The sequence below is a fragment of the Nanorana parkeri genome, unplaced genomic scaffold, assembly GCF_000935625.1.
Source record: "Nanorana parkeri isolate BGI_ZX_2015 unplaced genomic scaffold, ASM93562v1 scaffold946, whole genome shotgun sequence".
Classification (NCBI taxonomy): domain Eukaryota; kingdom Metazoa; phylum Chordata; class Amphibia; order Anura; family Dicroglossidae; genus Nanorana; species Nanorana parkeri.
The window spans coordinates 521,980-528,408 of NW_017307214.1; the positions used below are offsets into that span (position 1 = coordinate 521,980).

The 6,429-nt window shown below is 48.3% G+C and overlaps 1 protein-coding gene across 1 annotated transcript in view; it reads left to right on the plus strand.

The window, feature by feature from the left end:
* Nucleotides 1–232: 232 nt before the first annotated feature.
* FAM65C (family with sequence similarity 65 member C) overlaps nt 233–6,429 on the plus strand; it is a 113,536-nt gene continuing 107,339 nt past the window's right edge. Inside the window, exon 1 of the mRNA XM_018566391.1 lies at nt 233–446. The gene's annotated coding sequence lies outside the window, so the exon portion shown is untranslated. The remainder of the gene's footprint in view (nt 447–6,429) is intronic.

Sequence of the window (6,429 nt, forward strand, 5' to 3'; positions counted from 1 at the left end):
TTTGTGATTAACATGGACAAAGCATTGTGCAAAATCCTAGTAAACAGGCAAAAAAAAAAGCACAAAATAACTCCATCTAGACCCCCCTTTTCCCTGCACACCACCATTGATGAAGCAAAGGCAGGATCAGATAGTTCCTGATTAATAGCAGAGTCTTTCTGACACAACCACAAGTTCTGCATGTCCTTTCAATTAGCAGTTCTTTCCCATTCCCTTTGCCAGATAAGTGCTCCACAGTTTGGAAAGTTTAGCTGAGTGGATCCCACCCCTTGTACAGTGAAGGGGAAGAGAGAGGGAACAATTCAAAGAAGGAGCTGCTGCTGAGCTGGCTTTCACGATAAGCCTGTTATCTGTACCCTGCATGTATGACAGCTGCAAGCAAACGCCAACTGCAGCCCAAGCTGGACGCACGTAGGGTCTGAGGCTGCGAGCGGGGAGACTGCACGGTAAGAAGAAGAGCGCTTGCCTTCCCAATGTTTAGCGTGATGGACTGCAAGTCTCAGCAGACCACAAGAGCAGCTCATATGTTTATTTTGTACATTGTCATAGTTGAAAAAGTCCCTGAAAGTTTTCAAGACTTGACTTGGAACTGTGCTGTTCTCCATGTATTCTCAATGCCAGCTCTCAGGCAATCAAGTGCTTCGGCAAGTCAATGCCTAATCAATACTGGCGAGGACCCATGGGTAGAAATGACAGGACCGGCTACCCTCAAATCTTCCTCCTCCGGGTCTTTACTAAACCCAATAGACGTCTCTTGTGTTGACAGTGATGGAATTTGTAGATGTTTTCCTGCCAATGTTACATTGTGTGTGTGTTTGGTGTGTTCATCTTATGGAAAGTTGATACAATGGTTCTCCAGTGATCGTGGATACTTTTATGACTTCCTTCGTTTTGTAGGGCACGTTGTGCATTGGGCAGTTGACGTGTCATGGAGTGTGTAGTGTCAGGGTAATGCAGAGTGCCCATTGGTGGTCTGTTTGATTATTTGGTATAGGAAGAACTTCCTTCGTGATGCTGAATCTCTATAGGTGCAAAATAGAGGAAACACCACTGATTATAAGGTCACCTGATAGCGCACTGTGTCCAGTACAATCTGTTACAGTATAAATAATGTTATATTTAGAAAGATAGAAAAAGGATAGGCAGAGAAGTCAAGTGGGCAATGGAGTCTGACTTTTTTTTTTCTATTTGGCTTTTATTTCTTCTGTTTGTTTTTGTTCCCTTTTTGGTCTTAGTGTAGATTATCCCAAGTATGTTTAATTACTGTTGACTGACTCATTGCCTCTGCTGGAAGTCGGTGCCCAGCATCAACTACCACTAGAATGATACTTTTCATGGTGATTTTATATATTTATTTTAGGTATTCATATAGAACCATCAATTTATGCAACAATTTAGATACTGATCATGTAGAAGAAGTCATATGTACATGTGTCAGGGGCTACACAGGGTTCCCTTCTCAGGGTACATGGTGACAATGCATATATATAACTGGACCAACTAAAATATCTATCTATCTATCTATATATATCTATCTATATATATAGATAGATATATATAGATATATATATCTCACTCTGAGTGAGCCCCACCCCTTCTGACATCATAATGACATCATAACCCTGCCAAAATTGTGCTCAGTGGCATAATACAACATATATCGCCCAAATTGTGTGGGTTACATACATGTTGATCATTCACATCAGTCTTGCCATCAAGGGGCTTATATTCCAAGGCGGATGGGGCAACTCCGGCCCCCCAGCTGTTGTGGAACTACAAGTCCCATGAGGCATTACAAGACTGACAGTGACAGGCATGACTCCCAGAGGCATGTTGGAATTTGTAGTTAAAGCAAAGCTGCAGAGACGCAGTTGCCCACCCCTGATCTAAGGTCACTGTCCCATATGCGTGCCTATATACCTACATGCACACACATAGAAGGGCCAATTTAGACAGCAGCCAATTACTCTACCAGCGGCGGGAGGAAACAAGAGTACCAGGAGAGACCCATGCAAGCACAGGGAAACCATGCAAACTCCATGCAGATAGTTTCCTAGCCAGGATTCTAACCAAGAACCCCGGTGCCAGCTACTTAGCCATTATGCTGCTCAGTTTTTACCTTTTCTCCTGCTCATTTGAAGCCATGTTCCAGTGTTTGTATTGAAAATACAACCCTTGTGAAGCAAATTCGCACCCTTAGACTCGGTTTACATCTGTGTTCATCTTTGTACATCTTTACATCTATGTGTTGGGGTCATTTTGTTGCAATGCACTGTAATGTATTACTTAGGGGCTCCGGTGCGGTTTGAGCCACTCTGGGGTGCGTTGGGAGCCCATTGAAAGTGAATGGGTTGCTTTAACACACCGCACAGGTGTGATCTAGATATCTAAAGGTTTCATTGGTGATATGCTGTCATCAGATGGAAGGAGGACAGTACTTTGGAACATAATGCTATATATAGTAAACTACGTGCGGATTGATCATTCTCTGGGGTGTCCTCCTTACTCCAACCCATCGAGGTGGTTGTGAAATAACTGCATAGATGATTTTGTGTCCTTATTTTGTATCTGAATTGATATGGTTCAGATTCCGGAGCAGTGTGGCTTCCAGGACGTAATAAAAAGTGACACCATCATATCATTGAAAAGCGTCCCATAGGCTGACTATAGAGAGACATACAATATACTGACGTCATAATATCACAGCGCTGGATTCACCTGAAGTCTCTTTCCACAGTTTGCTCTGGGGATGTGGAACAATGGTCAGCGTCCGGTCACACAGACGTTTTCCTGGACGGCAGTATGATAGTATGTCAGTGGTGGGACATTAGAGTGTAAGCTCCTCTGTACAGAGACTGATGTGACTGGCTCAGTGTTCTCTGTACAGTACTGCGGTATAACAACATTGTGTGTCTGTGGGGGCATTAAGCTCCTCTGGTGGTCTGCACACTTGTTCCAGGTCAGTGACTGTACGTTTTGAAGCCAAGGGATCAGGATCAGTATGACAGACAGATCACTAAGCTTTCCACAACACACTGCTCTTAACCCAAGGGGATCATCTGCGGAGGTTCCATATTTCTCTGATTACAGGTTTCTATGATCCATAGATTTACGTTGATCGGTCTGCAGGTGATTGTGCCAGAAAGGTAGCTGGAAGGAGACCCAAGTTCATCCGTATCTGCTCATGTGTACAGCACATGTTCCTCTCGGCTCCTCTGGGGAACAATAACTCATGCACAGCACTGTAAATGGCTCCAATCACTGTACGTCCTCCACTTGTCAGCAGCCCTGCAATCGAGGAAAGGGGTCGTCTCCGATTTCATGTTTGCCTCCTTCACAGGTGACCTTTTGGGGTTTTTAAGGTTGCAGTTGCGTCCTCGCCTCTTCTGTCTTCCTCATTTGGGATTGTGGAGTACACCATGTAGGGCTAAGGGGTAATATCAATGGGCGATCTTGTCAACCTCGTCCTTTTCCATTGGACAGCATGCAGCTGTCAAAGTTAGCATTTGAGAAGAAAAGGTTGCAAGCAGGGCCGGATTTTCCACAAGGCCAACCAAGGCCCGGCCCCGGGAGTAGAGGGGCAGCAGGGAGTAGAGGGGCAGCAGGGAGTAGAGGGGCAGCAGGGAGTAGCGGGGTGGCAGGGGTGTGGAATTCCTATCTCCCGATACCTGGGACATGCAGCTCCGGGCGGGTAGTTGTTTTCTACATTTAGCCCGGCTTTGGGCAAGCAGAGCTAAATGTACAGCGGGGAAGCCGCCGCTTGTTTTATCCTAGTGGTCCTGGCGATGTCGCCGAGATCACTTGTATGCAGCCTGCAGGTCTGCTATTCTCCATGGGGAGGAGGTTTGGCGGCTAGGGGGGCGCATTGGGGACCTGGGCTTGGGGCAGTAGAGAGAGTAAATTTGGCCCTGGCCCTTCTTTGCCTGCAGTTCCAATACAGTTCAATAGGAACTGAATCCAAGGACACTCATGGCGAGCCTTCTGCTTGTACGCGGTGCCGTTGTGCGCTCAGATTGGCGCTCTCTGATAAGCGTTGCCAGCCTTGTCTGCTGTGCATTGGTAAAAGAACACTTCCTAATGCCCCGGTGACAGACAGGGCCCGCAGCTCTGGTCTACGTAGATCTACTGAACGCCATCGCTCACGTCGTAATGCCCGCTGCTCCGGGCACCGGACCAATCCACCAAAGCCAGGAATATGTAACCGTGTTCATCGGCTGAGCGGTCCCCTGGCAGCGTTTGTGCTGTTTAACATTTTTATTGGGGCACTTGCCAGTCGCTCTCAGCAGATCGTCGCCGCTGAGCAAACCCTGCCAGGAAAAGTGTCGGAGACCGGCAGAGCCCCACCGAGTGTCACGTGTCTCCCGCGGCTCTGTAAAAAACGCGTTCCGGGGTCCTCCGGCGGGAATGATGATCCGAGTCTGGTGCTTTATGAGGAGACGGATACTGATGGGGGTTGTAAGGAGGTGTGATGGGGAACATTGCAATTTAATGTGTCACTATATTTACTGGGAGGTTCTGAGTGACGTTCACCTATAATAATATGTGAACTGACACCCACCCATCAGGGCATTTTGATATTGGCATAACTCCTCCCAAGAGCCCGCCCACTGCTTGCATCAGGACTGAGAGGTGTACTGAGGCAGGGTGCTGTGGTGTTTTCAGGAGGCTGTGTACAGCCCCCAGCGGCCATTCCCATCACTTGGTCTAAAATAAGGTATGCAAAAAAATGATCAGAACCTACGGCTCTACAGCTCAGTTGCCTGCTTCACCTCCGTGCTTCCAGCTTTTTTATTCATCTGGGAGTAAATGAATATCACATTATCTGTGACATCCTCCTTGCACCCCCCCCCCTTTCATTTTGTGATTCTTCCAGTGGCTGAAACATGTCAGGATGATGTAATTGGCCCGGTGCAGTCAGTGCACTAGAGCCGGCGTGCCTCCTGTCTTTTGTGGTCCTGGGTAATCTCAGGTTTGGGTCACCTCGGGCCTCCCTTCCACCTCCCACTACGTCTGCTGCCTTTGCACAGCCAGATTGATCATCATGTATCTGACGAGATGCAATTTGTTTGCCCGGAAGACGGCTATTTGCTGATCTGCAACGTTTCCGAAAAGTAAACTAAGTTTGTTAGGGAGGCCGGGCCAAGTTTGGTGAGTGTCTGATCATGTAATCATAGGCGGGGGGGTGCAGAGGGCGCCATATACCGTCCTGTCCGCACATATGTGCCCCCCCTCCCCCTGAGCGAGCTTGTTGTATATATACAGATAGGACGGCGGAGTAAACAGAACATCAGACAGATCTCTGCGTCCTCCCTTCATTCACTTGGGGGGGGAGGGTTATTATTTATTTAGGTGTTTAGGTTTATTTCGGGGTATTTAGTTTCCCGTCATTATGACTGATTGCCATCGCCCCATCATTGCCTACCTTGTCTGAATCTTCAGCTGGAGGGCCACCTGGAGGTTCATTCATTAACGTTCCTCTATGCCGGCTGGATGTTGTTTGCACGGCACGGGCTCCCCTGGATGGCGATGGGTACTGGTCAGCACCACCTAGGGGCGCTAGTGCCATGTAAACTGAAATGTACCCCTTGGAGTCTTCCGGCGACTTCCTGACTTCTCTCGGCTACTGAGTGTGCATAACAGGATCAAATAACAAAGCGCTGTAGTGTAAACTCCTCGTATGGTGGACCCTTCTGTAATATCACAAGCCTGACACATCAAAATATGCAGCAACATTATCATTTCTCAATCAAGCTCATTAAAAAGCCATCCTTGAGCTCCAGTCAGTGACTTGCCGAGGCCAAGATGATGTCATCAATCTGCTGCAGGCAGGAGGAAACATTTCCTCAGTCTCCCCCCCTAGTGATCAGTCTGCTGCAGGCAAGAGGAAACATTTCCTCAGCCCCCCCCCAGTGAACAGTCTGCTGCAGGCAGGAGGAAGCATTTCCCTAATCTCCCCACCCCCAGCGATCAGTCTTCTGCAGGCAGGAGGAAGCGTTTCCTCAGTCCCCCCCCCCTAGTGAACAGTCTGCTGCAGGAAGGAGGAAGCATTTCCTCAGTCTCCCCTCCCCCAGTGATCAGTCTGCTGCAGGCAGGAGGAAACATTTCCTCACATCCCCAGGACCCCGTGGTTGCCCCTGTCTGCCTGAAATTGCGACACCATGTGTCTGGTGTCAGCTGGCCTGAAAACCGGACACAAGATGCCAAACGCGAACTGTCCGGGTGAATCCTGGACAGGTGGCAACCCTAATATATAATTATGCCCCGGCCATTATGATTATTTAGATCAGTAGATGCTCCTGAGTCCTGTTACAGATTCTGGTGGCTCTCCGATGTCTCTGGCTGCATCCGGAGTGTTGCAGTGATTGAGGACTGCGGAGTGACACGGCACTTTGTCTATTCATTACCCTGAAAGCTCCGGTGCCCCCCCAG